A 15,307-nucleotide genomic window follows, 5' to 3' on the forward strand; every position below is an offset into this window, starting at 1 on the left:
TCTACAGGGACTGAGCCGCCCCAGTGCTCGTGCATTGCAGGGGAGAAGAGAGCGAGGCAGGTGGGGAGACTGGGAGAGAGGGGGCGGCAGACCCACCGAGTCTACAGGGACTGAGCCGCCCCAGTGCTCGTGCATTGCAGGGGAGAAGAGAGCGAGGCAGGGGGGAGACTGGGAGAGAGAGGGCGGCAGACCCACCGAGTCTACAGGGACTGAGCCGCCCCAGTGCTCGTGCATTGCAGGGGAAAAGAGAGCGAGGCAGGGGGGAGACTGGGAGAGAGAGGGGGCGGCAGACCCACCGAGTGAACAGGGACTGAGCCCCCCAGTACTTGTGCATTGCAGGGGAGAAGAGAGCGAGGCAGGTGGGGAGACTGGGAGAGAGGGGGCGGTAGACCCACCGAGTCTACAGGGACTGAGCCGCCCCAGTGCTCGTGCATTGCAGGAGAAAAGAGAGCGAGGCAGGGGGGAGACTGGGAGAGAGGGGGCGGCAGACCCACCGAGTCAACAGGCGACGGGAAGCAGCTCTGTCCGGCCCCAGACTTGAACCCCGGGTGCGGTGAATCTGGAGCACTTTTTCGGCAAACAGAACCACAATTCTCAGAATCCTGTTCCGACAGGTTTAGCTTGCACCAGGCTCTCATGTGCCCAGTGGGCCTGGCGGGAGTCCCAGCGGGCAATGAGAGAAAAGCAGAAGCGTGATTGCTGAGCAGACCAATGGGGACAGGGCGGTGGCGGGGCCGCCGGGAGCTGCGTCAGGCAAGCAGGCCCAGCCCGTGAGGAACGACGGGCAAGCTCGGAGAGGCCTCCAGCTCCACCACGGGTTCCGGGGGGTGAAGATCGTTCAGACGCCAGTCTGGAAAGTGGATCCAGGGAGCACGGGGCAGGGGCAGCGGCAGGGTGAGCGTGAGCGGCCCCACCGCAGGGGAGGGTCGAGGCAGCATCTCCTGAGGACCAACTCCAGGCTCTGCTGCAGACTCCGTCTCGGTGCCGGGAACCCAAGGAAGCTGCCCCTCACTGCCCTCCAGGGAGCCGGCTTCTGCCTAAACCAGGGGTCCCCAAACTTTTTACACAGGGGGCCAGTTCACTGTCCCTCAGACCGTTGGAGGGCCGGACTATAAAAAAAGCTATGAACAAATCCCTATGCACACTGCACATATCTTATTTTAAAGTAAAAAAACAAAACGGGAACAAATACAATATTTAAAATAAAAAACAAGTAAATTTAAATCAAGAAACTGACCAGTATTTCAATGGGAACTATGGGCCTGCTTTTGGCTAATGAGATGGTCAATGTGCTTCTTTCATTGACCACCAATGAAAGAGATGCCCCTTCCGGAAGTGCTGCAGGGGCTGGATAAATGGCCTCAGGGGCCACATGTGGCCCACGGGCCGTAGTTTGGGGACCCCTGGCCTAAACATTACCCAGGAATTGGGAGAACTGGGCCACGGGGGGCCGGGACTGAGTCACCGAGGTCGGGAGCAAGGTGTGGAGTGGGGGAGGATGTGGCCGCAGCAGCCATGAGCTCCCAAAGGGAGACACTCCCGGTGCGCACGGGGGGGGGGGGGGGGGGGGGGGGGGGCTGTGTTTAAACCCGGGGCAGAAGAGTGGTGGCGGGCAGGGTGCTCGGGAGCCCGGACCCAGGGTATCCGTCTGGAGTCCCGTCTCAGCTAAGTGGCCGCAGCAGCTCGTGTTTGCTTAGCCAGCACCATCTGGTCCCGGGGGCTAGATTTGGGGGAAGGTTTGTCATCTTTGTTGTCTTTCTGAGGGAGCTGTACCCAAGTCGTTCAAGCAGGAAATGACAGCGAGCATACACACCTCCCGCCAGAATTCCCAAATCCCACCAGGATTCCGATCATTTCAGAAGATTCAGGAACTCCCAGCAGTCACGAGGAGCGGCAGAGTGGCCGGGGGGGGGGGGGGGCCTGCCGCCACCAGCAGCCCCGGGGGGCTCATCATTCCCTGTTTTCGAGGTCGTTGCAGATGTTGGCGTCACAGCCCCGGTCGACCCGCTCAGGGTCACCCAGTACAGTACAGCATGCTCTCACGTCCCGAGATGCCACCGTGTGAGCCAGAGCACGGGCCTGGCTGAACCATGTCCGTCACTCCCTGGGGCACTGCCCAGGCTCTCATGTGCCCGGTGGGTCTGGCAGGAGTCCCAAGGAAACAGGGCCCCAGAGGGATGTGAGTCTGGACTGTGTGACTCTGAGACAAACCCATCCCTCACTTTCAACTGAGAGTGACGTTTAGGGGCCCCTTCCTGCACCCGGACGTTATGGCCGCCCCTCCTCAGGGTGCAGGGGCAGAGTGAGTGCAGTCTCCTCCTCTGGGTACCCCCTCCCACAGCAGCAGGAGCCTGAACAGGGGCACAAAGTGCCCACAGTTAAAAACCCAAGTGACACCTGACCAGGCGGTGGCACAGTGATTAGAGCATCGGACTGGGATGCAGAGGACCCAGGTTTGAGACCCCGAGGTCACCAGCTTGAGCGCGGGCTCATCTGGTTTGAGCAAAACTCACCAGCTTGGACCCAAGGTCGCTGGCTCGAGCAAGGGGTTACTCGGTCTGCTGAACGCCCACGGTCAAGGCACATATGAGAAAGCAATCAATGAACAACTAAGGTGTCGCAGCGAAAACACTAATGATTGATGCTTCTCATCCCTCTCCGTTCCTGTCTGTCTGTCCCTATCTGTCCCTCTCTCTGACTCTCTCTCTGTCTCTGTAAAAAAAAAAAAAAAAAAAAAAAAAACATTAAAAAAATAAAAAAAACCCAAGTGACGTACACAGCCAGGGTTCCAACCCAGCACCTCTTGCCTCTGGTGTCCTGTCTCTTGTTTACCATTGCTAAGGTGAATTAATTTTCAAGGATTAAGTGACATAGAGATACAGCCTCTTCAAAACTGCAACAGGATAGAGAAACCCAGAGTTCCTTGGCCATCGTCCCCAACCCTTCCCCCAGCCATTTCCCTAGAGCCAACCGCGCTGCCCACGATGCTAAATGTACTTGGTTCCGTTTTCTCTGGTCGTCAACGTGAAAGTTAGGCTTCATTTCAGAGGCTCAGTAATTTCTCTTCAAGGCCCAGCCCATTAGCACAGACAGGCCTCCTGCGTTAGCAGTAAAGCCCCAGACGGGGTTCCATGGTCCCAGCACCCCTCAGTTCACTTATCTGCGCACCACGAACATATGAGTCATTTCTAATTTGTAGCTATTTAAACACTAATGGGCCGATCATATGACAAGGTTTCCTTGTGTACACATGCCACTGGGCTTTCTTGTTGTGTGTGTGTGGTGGGGGAGGGTATGTGGGTATGCGGGCAGGCGGGCATAGTGTGCCTACAAGTGCAATTCTGGACGTGTGCTACTGAGCGGCCCTCCTGAGAGGCCTGGCTGGTTCAAGCTCCCACCGACAGCCCCGGGGCTTGGAGGCTGGTTCCCCACCCCACCCCCACCCCACCTGTGTCTTTTCTACCAAGCCTGTGGTTTCTCTCAGCCCCTAAAGGGTAGAATATTCCTCCTAGACATGCCCTACCTGCAGTGAGTGCAGGACAGGACGCTGAGGTAGGAGATGTTCTCTGAGCCTTCCTTGGGCTCACCCCAGGCATTCCATGAGCTCCACCAAGTCCTGCCATCCTCCTGGGGTCGGGGGGGGGGGGTGTCTCTGTGCAGGAAGCCGGCCCTGCCCACGTCACACGGCTAGGGAGAGGCTATGTCAACGAACAATGGTGTGTTGCAGTGTAACAAATGTCTACAAACTCTCAGCGTATGACAGTCAACATCTAGCCCTTCCCTGCTTCCTAGAGCAGCTCCTCACCTCCCCCCTGGGTGTGTCCTCTGTCCCGGGACACGTCTCACCAATCCCAGGCTCAGACACCTTCAGGGGCCACAGAAGGATCTCTGTGCCCTGATACAACAGAACAAGGCACACAGCGGTTTATCCCCGCTGCTGGTCTACGCCCCTGCCACGCAGTGACCGACCCTGCGAGAGGCACCCCCCCCCAGAAGGGGCTGCAGCAACCCCGAGGCGCTGGGGTTTTGCTTCATGGGGCGGAGGCCAGACCACCCTTTCTTAGGAGAAGCCATAAGTCTGGATTTCCATCGGCAATACTGGAGGAACTGATGTTTGTGAAGCTCTCAGAAAGGGGCCGGCGCTTTGTTGATGCTGCAGAAGGATTGGAATGTATGAGTGAAGAGACGGGTGGTTGGATATGTAGGTCAGTAGGTAGGTAGGTAGATAGATAGATAGATCAATCTTTGAAAAGTTGGCACTTTTACTTAAAAATCACAGTACAGACAAAAACCAAGCTTTTCCACAGGCCACATGTGACCAGAAAGCTCCTGGTTCTTGGCCTTAGATCCTGGAGAAGTGCCCTATTACCTAGGAGAGCCCTTGGACGGGAGAGTGGGGGTGTCATATGTGGCCTCCAGCCCAGAGCAGACCCCCCGAGGATGCCCCCACACTCCCACACCCCCACACCCCGGCCCCTCCGGGTAGGCAGAGGGCCTAGGGGAAGAGGCACAGAGAGCATGTGCCCTCGCCGGGCTGCCTGGCAGTGCTCAAGAGAGTCAAGGAGCCTCCCTGGTGCAGGGAAGGTCTTCAGTGTGCCCCTCCCCCACCTTCCGGCAGCACCCTGGGTCAGGCATGGCTATGGCTTTCTTGAGCCCCTAACTAGCTCTCTAATCCCCATTTCTCCTCCCCAAATATGTCTGGCCACCTTCCTGAGCCCCCAAAGGTGCTGGTGTAAGTGGATCATGGCACCTGCCGGACGTTGAAACCCAGTGGCATCAACAAGTGACCTTCCCTCCTGGCACGCCAGTTCCCTCCTCCCCCTCCTCGCACTTGGCTCCCTCCTCCCCCTCCTCCCCCTCCTCACACACAGCTCCCTCCTCCCCCTCCTCCCCCTCCTCACACACAGCTCCCTCCTCCCCCTCCTCCCCCTCCTCACACACAGCTCCCTCCTCCCCCTCCTCCCCCTCCTCGCACTCGGCTTCCTCCTCCCCCTCCTCCCCCTCCTGGCACGCGACTCCCTCCTCCCCCTCCTCCCCCTCCTCGCATGTGGCTCCCTCCTCCCCCTCCTCGCACTCGGCTCCTCCTCTCCCTCCTCCCCTCCTCCCCTCCTCCCCTCCTCCCCCTCCTGGCACTTGGCTCCCTCCTCTCCCTCCTCCCCCTCCTGGCACTTGGCTCCCTCCTCTCCCTCCTCCCCCTCCTCGCACTCGGCTCCCTCCTCTCCCTCCTCCCCCTCCTCGCACTCGGCTCCCTCCTCTCCCTCCTCCCCCTCCTGGCACTTGGCTCCCTCCTCTCCCTCCTCCCCCTCCTCGCACTCGGCTCCCTCCTCTCCCTCCTCCCCCTCCTGGCACGTGGCTCCCTCCTCCCCCTCCTCGCACTCGGCTCCTCCTCTCCCTCCTCCCCCTCCTCCCCTCCTCCCCTCCTCCCCCTCCTCCCCCTCCTGGCACTTGGCTCCCTCCTCTCCCTCCTCCCCCTCCTGGCACTTGGCTCCCTCCTCTCCCTTCTCCCCCTCCTCGCACTCGGCTCCTCCTCTCCCTCCTCCCCCTCCTCCCCTCCTCCCCTCCTCCCCTCCTCCCCCTCCTCCCCCTCCTGGCACTTGGCTCCCTCCTCCCCCTCCTCCCCCTCCTGGCACTTGGCTCCCTCCTCTCCCTCCTCCCCCTCCTCGCACTCGGCTCCCTCCTCTCCCTCCTCCCCCTCCTCGCACTCGGCTCCCTCCTCTCCCTCATCCCCCTCCTCTCCCTCCTCCCCCTCCTGACACTCAACTTCCCTCCTCCCCCTCCTCGCATGCGGCTCCCTCCTCTCCCTCCTCCCCCTCCTCTCCCTCCTCCCCCTCCTGACACTCAACTTCCCTCCTCCCCCTCCTCGCATGTGGCTCCCTCCTCTCCCTCCTCCCCCTCCTCGCACAAGGCTCCCTCCTCCCCCTCCTCGCACACGGTTTCCTCCTACATAAGATGGGTAGTGACAATGTCTCACAGGGTGGCGGGGAGACTCAGTGAGATCACGCCTGCGAGGTGCTTAGAACCACACAGTAAAGAGCTGGGACAATAGTCACGCTCAATAAACGCCCAGCAGTTACTGCTGAAATGCAAGTCTAAGTGCTCTCTGGCTGAAACACCTGTGTGGCTCCCCCACCTGCACAGACAGCCCAGGCTCCCTGGCTTCACATCCCAGCCCCCTGATCCAGCCGTGTTATCGCCCCTTGCTCCCAGGTGGAGATACACATCCTCCACTGCGAATGGTGACACATCCGTGTTCTATCAGCTCTGAGCCTCCCAAACGCCAGGCTCTGGCGGGCTAGCCCTATCCCGAGGCTGGGCAACTCTCTCCCATCCCCAGCTTGGTCCAGGAAGGGAGACCAAACCAGGGCCACTCTGGACCCTGGGCGACCCGTCGAGCTTTAGGGACGGGCACTCATCCCGAGTTGACTCCATTCTCCTCTCCCAGGACCCACGGTGTGTCTGACCCCGGGGCTGTGCTAGACAGGACCACGTGAGGGACAGACCCAGTAGCGCTGTGCACGTTCTTCTTCATGCCGTTTACAGCCCACGCGGCCTTTCCCAGAAGAGGCCCTGTATTGTGAGCCGGTCCCCTCTGTGTGCAGCATCTGGAGGAATCTGGAAGGGCGCCTGTCTGCAGAGTGGCAGAGCAAGCTGAGTTCCTGAGGCAAAGTCTCAGGTGGCAGATGGTGAGAAGGAGGGGTAGGAAAGGAGGAAAGAGACAAGAGCCACCGAGACGGGGACCACGCACGCTCCGAATGACACTCTGAGGAAAGGGGAACGCCTGGTGTTCGTTTCCTAGCGGAGTGCGAGCCCTCTCCACCGCGCCCCTGTGAACACCTCCCGGGCAGGGAGCCCCTGCACTCAGGGCGATTTCGTACGAGTAGCTTTTGGGGGGAATCTGGGAACAGGGTGGAGTTTCACATCTGGATCCACATGGAACACAATGCAAAGAGCCCTAGAGGAGGCACTACTCACAGTGGCCAAGACACGGAAACAACCAAAGTGTCCCTTGATAGAGCACTGGATAGAGAAGATGTGATGCATCCATACAATGGAATACTGCTCGGCCATGAGAAATGATGGCACAGTGCCACTTACGACAACAGGGATGGACCCTGAGAACCTATACTAAGTGAAATAAGTAAATCGGAAAAAGCTAAGAACTGTATGATTTCACACATAGGTGAGATATAAAACTGAGACTCATGGACATAGACAATAGTGAAGTGGTCACCAAGGAAAAGGGGGTTGGGGGGAGGGGAGTCAAGAGGGACAAATATATGGTGACGGAAAATGACTTGACTTCGGGTGATGGGCACACAATGCACTCAGTTCAAATGCTATTGAGATGTTCACCTGAGACCTATGGACTCTTATTGGTCAATGTCACCCCATTCAATTTCTGAATAAATATTTTTTTAAAAAAAGCATCTGATTGATACATAGAGACATAATTATTTAAGGAGGATTTTTTGATGGTTACCTCCTCAAAAAATATCTCCACTGAAACATGTCCACTAAATAAAGGCCCACCCAGTCCAGGCTGACCCCTGAAACATGACAGAGATAAAGCACAGATATGCTAACTTAGGTCCCCAGAACCAGCCTTCTGCCAATACGTGCACTGAATACCATGCTTGCAACAAGTAGATAGCACCCTCTTGTGCCGGCCCTACAGTTTTTTGTTTGAGATATAATTCATACACCATAAAACCTGCTCTTTTAAAGTATATACACTTAAGTGCTTTTTATTATACTCACAAGAACTGTGCAAGCATCACCACTGTCTAATTCCAGGACATTTTTATCGTCCCAAAGAGAAAGCTCTCACACCCACTGGCAGTCACTCCCCCCAACCCCTGACAACCACTGACCCTCTTTCTGTCCCCTGCCTTCGCCTGTTCTGGACATTTGGCTGCATATACATGCTGTCAGAGCAAGCTTGGAGTCCACAGGGACATTTCCTGAAACCCGGAAACCCAGTCGTTCCTGCTGCTTACCCATAAAACATGAATTACCTAAAATTAAAGCTGCCAACGACACCTCCCACTGAGCCGTTTGATTTGGAGATGCCCCAAAGGCAACCTGAGAGAGAAACAATAATGGGCACCGAAGGGGAAATGTTTGGCTGGGTATTTTCAGAACACTGATTTATCAGGACCAGGGACAGGCAGGAGTAAGTGAATTTCTTCCTGTGTGTAGTTTTGTTTTTTGGGTTTTTTTTTTTTTTTGTATTTTTCTGAAGCTAGAAACAGGGAGAGACAGACAGACTCCCGCATGCGCCCGACCGGGATCCACCCGGCACGCCCACCAGGGGGCAACACTCTGCCCACCAGGGGGTGATGCTCTGCCCCTCCGGGGCATCGCTCTGCCACGACCAGAGCCACTCTAGCGCCTGGGGCAGAGGCCAAGGAGTCATCCCCAGCGCCCAGGCCATCTCTGCTCCAATGGAGCCTTGGCTGCGGGAGGGGAAAAGAGAGACAGAGAGGAAGGAGGGGGAGGGGTGGAGAAGCAGATGGGCGCTTCTCCTGTGTGCCCTGGCCGGGAATCGAACCCGGGACCTCTGCACGCCAGGCCGACGCTCTACCACTGAGCCAACCGGCCAGGGCTCCTGTGTGTAGTTTTTATTAATAGAAAAGTCCATTTCCCCCTCACCCTACTGGGTAAATGTTGAACAGAGGCCGAAAGACATAAATCTGAAAGGGGCTAAACTATTCACCTGCCTGGGCGCCCACGCACCAAGGTCCAGCCCTGACCCCAGCCGGGGCCTGCTCAGAACAGCCCTTTTCTATGGCTGATGGACCCCAAACTATTCACCTGCCTGGGTGCCCACGGCCCACGCACCAAGGTCCAGCCCTGACCCCAGCCGGGGCCTGCTCAGAACAGCCCTTTTCTATGGCTGATGGACCCTAAACTTGGGAATAAGGCTGAAGGGTGACAGTATGTCATCTGGGTGTCATCTGGGGGTGTGTCCTGGTCAGGACTGTCTGACCTCTAGGGGAACATCCCCTTCTCCGATGTACTACATATTGACAATTGATTAGGAGCCGGACTCCGCAAAGTTACACCTCCAGTTGTAGAGGACCGATTAGCTGCACAGGACTGTCTCTTGGCCAAGCAGATATGCGAATGATTTCTGTGCAGTAGGAAATTTAACACCAAAGGTGGCAGTGTAGTGCTCTGCAGGACACTTAGCAATCGTACTGTATTCAAGATTCCTCTCTCCAGCTCTGTGGCTGTCTCTCAGACATGCCACCATCCTGCTTGTCCTCTCGCGAATGGGTGACGTGAATGTCGTTCACATCTTGACCATACAAACATGGGTATGAATCATGTTTTTAATCTTTTGAAAAGTATGCTTTGACAAAATCTTGAGTTTCTAACCACAGCTCGTGAGCAATAATGCCCCCTGCTGGCAGGGTCACTCTATCCATTGGACACTATAAACACAAGCTTTTCCAACACCTGCAAAGCTATTTGAAATCTTAAAAAAAAAATTCAGAGCCTCCAAAATATAGAAAGAAAAATATAATTAAAAAAATAAGTAAGGCCCTGGCCAGTTGGCTCAGTGGTAGAGCGTCGGCCTGGTGTGCAGGAGTCCCGGGTTCGATTCCCGGACAGGGCACACAGGAGAAGCGCCCATCTGCTGCTCCACCCCCCGCCCCTCTCCTTCCTCTCTGTCTCTCTCTTCCTCTCCCACAGCCGAGGCTCCATTGGAGCAAAGATGGCCCGGGCACTGAGGATGGCTCTGTGGCCTCTGCCTCAGGTGCTAGAGTGGCTCTGGATGCAACAGAGCGACGCCCCAGAGGGGCAGAGCATCGCCCCCTGGTGGGCATGCCAGGTGGATCTCGGTCGGGCGCATGCAGGAGTCTGTCTGACTACCTCCCCATTTCCAGCTTTGGAAAAATGAGAAAAAAAAAATAAGTAACTGTTTAGGTAAACATTTACATAATATAATATGTTTTAAGTGTCTACAAAGTATAACCTGTCAACCACAACTCAGCTCATGATTACTTTAAAGTTCTTTTTAATATGGGATAGTCTCAGGTCACAACTGATGGTGGGAATTCCTCAAGACAAAAGAAGGACCACTCTGTGTGTCGGTTTCACTGAATGTAAGAGGGAGATGAAAACAGTTGCTGGGGACATGCTCTTGGAGGGGCAGTGGTCCCACCCACCCAATTTCTGAGTGGAGACTGGTTGTAGGTTCCAGAGACTCAGGTCCACCTGCCAAGTGCGCCTGGCTGTGCTCCTAGGCTGTGGCGGGAGGGGACAGGCACAGTTCACGGCCTCCTGCCCCAACTTCTCACCTCACCACCACACGGCTCCATCTCTCTGTGGTCCCTGGCCATGCTTCCGGGTCAAGTGAGCTGCCCGTCTGAGCCACCAGAGACCACCTCCACCTTTTGTCCATTCCATCATACTTCATGGGAAATGTACCAATAAGAGTCTCCTTCTACCCCTCGGTGACAATAGTCATCCAACCGGTTTGGCTTCATCGAATCCTTACTGTAGGCTGTGAGGACCCGGCACTAAGAAATACTAAGAATACCCTGGTTTTGAGCATCTTCCAGGTAATCATTCACTGGTTGGTATCCATGGCAACCCCTCAGGGCAAAGAAGAGGTTCACTGGAGATTTCACATCTCCATGTTGTTGACAAGGTTACAAATTATTTATTTGTTTATTTCACATAGGAGAAAAAAAAGACAGGAACAGACAGACAGAAAGGGAGAGAAATGAGAAGCATCAATTCTTGGTTGCAGCTCCTTAGTTGTTCAGTGATTGCTTTCTCATATGTGCCTTGACGGGGCGGGGAGGGGAGGGCTCCAGCAGAGCTAGTGACCCTTTGCTCAAGCCAGCGACCTTAGGCTCAAGCCAGATAGCTTGGGCTTCAAGCCGGCAACAAATCATTTTCAAATAATCTAGAAATCCCAGCTGTGGTCCAGCATAGACGGCAAGTGAAGCATGAGAGCATCACCTGTTTCAAGCACCAGAAACTGTGAACCAGACCAAAATCCCCCTTCCCGGCACGGGGTGGGGATCAGGGCTCCTGACCTCCCTTCTCGGAAACTGTGGTCAGGCCCACCATGTCGCAGCACACAAAGCCAGGTTCTATTCAGACCCCAAGATAAGAGAAGAAAGAAAATACATACACTGTAAGTCTCAAGGTTTTTTACCAAGAAAGACCCTCATTCCTCTCTCAGACTCAAAACCCTCAGATTGGAATTCCGGCTCTAGTTCAAGTTCTATAGGAAACGTGGGGCCTGCTGCTTGTTCTTCTGTACCTTGGTTTCCCCATCTGTAAAATGGGCCTGGCCATTCGGGTCAGGACCAACCAAATCAGGACAAAATGAGATACTGCAAACAAAGTGTCCAGCACCTGGTCAATTCTTGCCTTAAAGGCCCACTTAAAGTCAGTAACTCTCTTACATGTCACAAAAAGAAAAAGAAAAAGATAGTTAAGGTTTCCATTTTTTTTTAAAAAAAAAAATTGCCCTGGCCCTGGCTGGTTGGCTCAGCAGTAGAGCGTCGGCCTGGCGTGCGGGGGACCCGGGTTCGATTCCCGGCCAGGGCACATAGGAGAAGCGCCCATTTGCTTCTCCACCCCCCCCCTCCTTCCTCTCTGTCTCTCTCTTCCCCTCCCGCAGCCGAGGCTCCATTGGAGCAAAGATGGCCCGGGCGCTGGGGATGGCTCCTTGGCCTCTGCCCCAGGTGCTAGAGTGGCTCTGGTCGCGGCAGAGCGAAGCCCCCTTGAGGGGCAGAGCATCGCCCCCTGGTGGGCGTGCCGGGTGGATCCCGGTCGGGCGCATGCGGGAGTCTGTCTGACTGTCTCTCCCCGTTTCCAGCTTCAGAAAAATAAAAAAAAATTAAAAAAATTAAAAAAATTGCCCTTCCTGTACAGACGCCCCAGCCTGGGAGGACGCACCCCACGGCGCCCCAGCCAATGGACATCTCAGACGCCACCTCCCGTGACTGTATTAGTGTGGCGCGCCATGGGAGCTGGGCTCCCCAGCGGCGTCATGTCACCGCTTGCAGAATACGATTAAATACACACAGTGATTGGTGTTGATTTTGAAGTCTTATTTTTATATTCTGGAATCAACTTTGTTGTTGTTGTAAAATGCAGGCAAAACCTAGACGGGCGGGTGGGGGGCGGGAAGCGGAGGAAGTCTGGAGCTGGGAGTCATCACTGAAACGGCTCCCAGAGCACGGGCATTTGTGGGGCTGTTTAAATATTTTCCCCAAATTTAAATAGACTGTGACTTGCAAAAAAAAAAAAAAAAACTTGGAAGGGACTGAAGAGCCTTCATTTGGCAAGCTCGGATCCATCCTTCTTCCTCAAACCAGTGGTCTCCGAAAACAAAAGCGACATGTCATTAGAAGAAATGGACTTGGCTCCTGCACACGGCTGAGCCGACTGCGGGCGTCAGGCCTGCTAACCTCGCTGTCCCGGGCTTAGTGGCATGGCGGACAGCTGTCAGTCACCGCTCCCCGATTTGGGGAGCGCGCTCTCTCTTCTTCAGGCTTCCTCTGTTTGCATTCCTCCTGCCCCACAGGAAGGGCAGACATCCCCGTTCCCCAGCCTCCTCGCCCCGCCCCAGGGGCAGACGTGGGAGGAGAACTGCCCCGTCAACAGTGCTCTAACCACTTAGCCATCTGGCCAGGGTTCACCTTTGATTTAAAAAGCTCTGGCTGTCTCAGGCAGCTGTGCACCGGCCTGGTGGGCGGATGCAGCCACAGGTGCCGGCCACACAGTTCCGCCACGAATCTGTTAGCTTTCTCTCTAATAACCTCTGAGCTAATATATCCCTTCCTGCTTAATACCAAGCTCCTGGCACGTCGTAATAGGTACTCAGTGAATTCTAACTGAATTGAGGGCCTGTCGAACCAAAAACTCTGCTGTGTGCAATGTTTCAGGAACCCATCTGCTGGGAGAGAAGGACTGTGCCTGCCTGGAGATGTGTCTTCCCTCACTGACTGGGGGTAGGGGGGGGAGGGGCTGTGTCTTCCAAACCCTTGGTCGCCAGGGCCTGGCCAGCACTTGGCCCAGCGTGGGCCCAGTGAACCCCGGACTGGCATTATTTAATCTCCTATAAGCCTTTTTGTCTCTGCCGGGTGGCTTTTGCTCATGCATAACCCTGGGAGGTGGGTCTTACCCCCCTGAGAAGGTTGGAACAAGGACCTCTCCCAGGACCACCCCCAGACCCAGGCCAGGGGCCCCCGCTGTGGCTCCTGGCCTTGGAAAGTCCTGCCCTGGTCCTATAGCTGTCCCTCACAGTGTTGGAGTCCACAGGGCCAGGAGGATGTTCCCAACAGGGGCCCACCCGTACCTTCTAAACCCCACTTGGGCCCCTGGTCTTCCTGGACCGAATGATGCTTCAAGCCCAATTCCAGGGCCCGCGCGGACCTTTCCGCAGACCCAACCCCCAAGGGCAGACCACGCTGGCGGTGTGTGTGTGGCTGGGCCCCGGGGTGGCTGCTCGCAAGGGGGAGGACATGTATGGCATCTCACCCGTGGGCATGCACAAGACCTGGGTGCACGGGATGGAGTCCGAGTCAGAAGAGAAAAGCGGGGGCAGTGGCTGCACACAAGTCCCTGCTCGCCCCCTCCCACCGTGCTCTGCTGTGGAACTCCACGGAGTCCAAAGATGCCAGATTTGAGCCTGACATGACATTCCAGGTAGTTTTTAAAATATGCTTTGTCAAAGTCAAAGGGCAGAGCACATGTAATTTAATAGTCTCTGTGTACTGGTTACCCATTGGTGTATAAGAAGTTACCCCAACACTTCGCAGCTTAAAGCAACACGCACTCCCTAACTGACGGAGTCAAGGGGCAGGAAGCCGGGACCTGCCTGGCCAGGTTCTCTGCTGCAGTCTCAGGAGACGGTGGTCCGAGGCCGGCTGCCCAGGGTCCACAGTCTCACCTGGAGGCTCGCCTCAGGAGGGGCCGGCTGCCCAGGGTCCACAGTCTCACCTGGAGGCTCGCCTCAGGAGAGGCTGGCTGCCCAGGGTCCACAGTCTCACCTGGAGGCTCGCCTCAGGAGGGGCCGGCTGCCCAGGGTCCACAGTCTCGTCTGGAGGCTCGCCTCAGGAGGGGCTGGCTGCTGGGCGCACCGTGGCTGAGGGCAGCGCTCTGCTCCTGAGGGCAGCGTTCTGCTCCTGAGGGCAGCGCTCTGCTCCTGGCAGGCCTCAGGAGGGGCTGGCTGCTGGGCGCACTGTGGCTGAGGGCAGCGCTCTGCTCCTGGCAGGCTGTTCCTTGCCGCGTGGGCCGCCCCCACCTTGCAGCTGACTCCTTCAAAGTGTGCAAGCCAGAGGCAACAAAGAGAGTCCACTGGCAAACCGGAAGTCACCATCCTTTGTAACCCATCGCGAAAGTGACAGCCATCACCTCTGTCTTATTCTATGGGCTAGAAGCAAGTCATTAGACCAGGTCACACTCAGGGAAGAGTGCAAAGCACCCCCTTCCCTGGCCCCAAATGTCCCACTCCGGGGGTCCAGCGGAACCCGAACGCCTCCCTTTGAGCCAAGTCCAGGGCTGTGCGTACATCCCTGAGCCCAGGGCTCAGCCTCCCCAGGGCACCACCCTGCACCCCGGACAGAGGAGCAAAGCCCAATTCAGAGAGAGCTTCTGCGAAGAACAGAAATTACCACCTCCAGTTCCAATTACCAGCTGAGCTAATTGCAAAACTAATTGCCATTGAAGGGTCTAATTACCAGGCTGGGCCAGAGAAGCTGCTTCTCCCCACCTTTGGGGAGCCTCCTGGGGGTGTAGACACGGTGGGAACCCCGTTCTCCCGTCCGTCCGAGGGAAGCGGTCTAGCCTGTGTCCCAGAGACCAGGTTGCCAGAGGCAGGCCCCCACTCCCCACCAGACAAGGCTTCTGGCCCTGAGAGCAACGTCTCCCCTTGAGTTTCTGCCCCGCCCTGGACCCTGAACTCCTCCTGTGCTGTACACCGAACACCAAGAGATTCGAACAGTGGGCCCCTCGCCTGGGCCCCTGAGCCGGGGCCCTCTCCCCTGCCCTGGGCTCCCCCACTTGTCTCTACACTAGGCACTGTCAGTCATGGGGCGCTATGCCCCGTCTCCTCTCAGAACGACCCCCGTGCCTGTGTGCAGCCCCGGCCACGGGAGCCATTCCGGGCACTTCCTGCCAGCAGCCACCGAGCCTGCGGAGCACACAGGGGCCCAGGCTGGCCAGCCCTGCGTGAACCCGGCCCATGGCACAGTACAGGTGCTCATCAGTCACTGCGAGAGAATGCAGAGGCGGCTCCCTCCCCTGGCTGGCAGCAGCGCCACCCCCACCCCCC

The sequence above is a fragment of the Saccopteryx bilineata genome, chromosome 4, assembly GCF_036850765.1.
Source record: "Saccopteryx bilineata isolate mSacBil1 chromosome 4, mSacBil1_pri_phased_curated, whole genome shotgun sequence".
NCBI lineage: Eukaryota > Metazoa > Chordata > Mammalia > Chiroptera > Emballonuridae > Saccopteryx > Saccopteryx bilineata.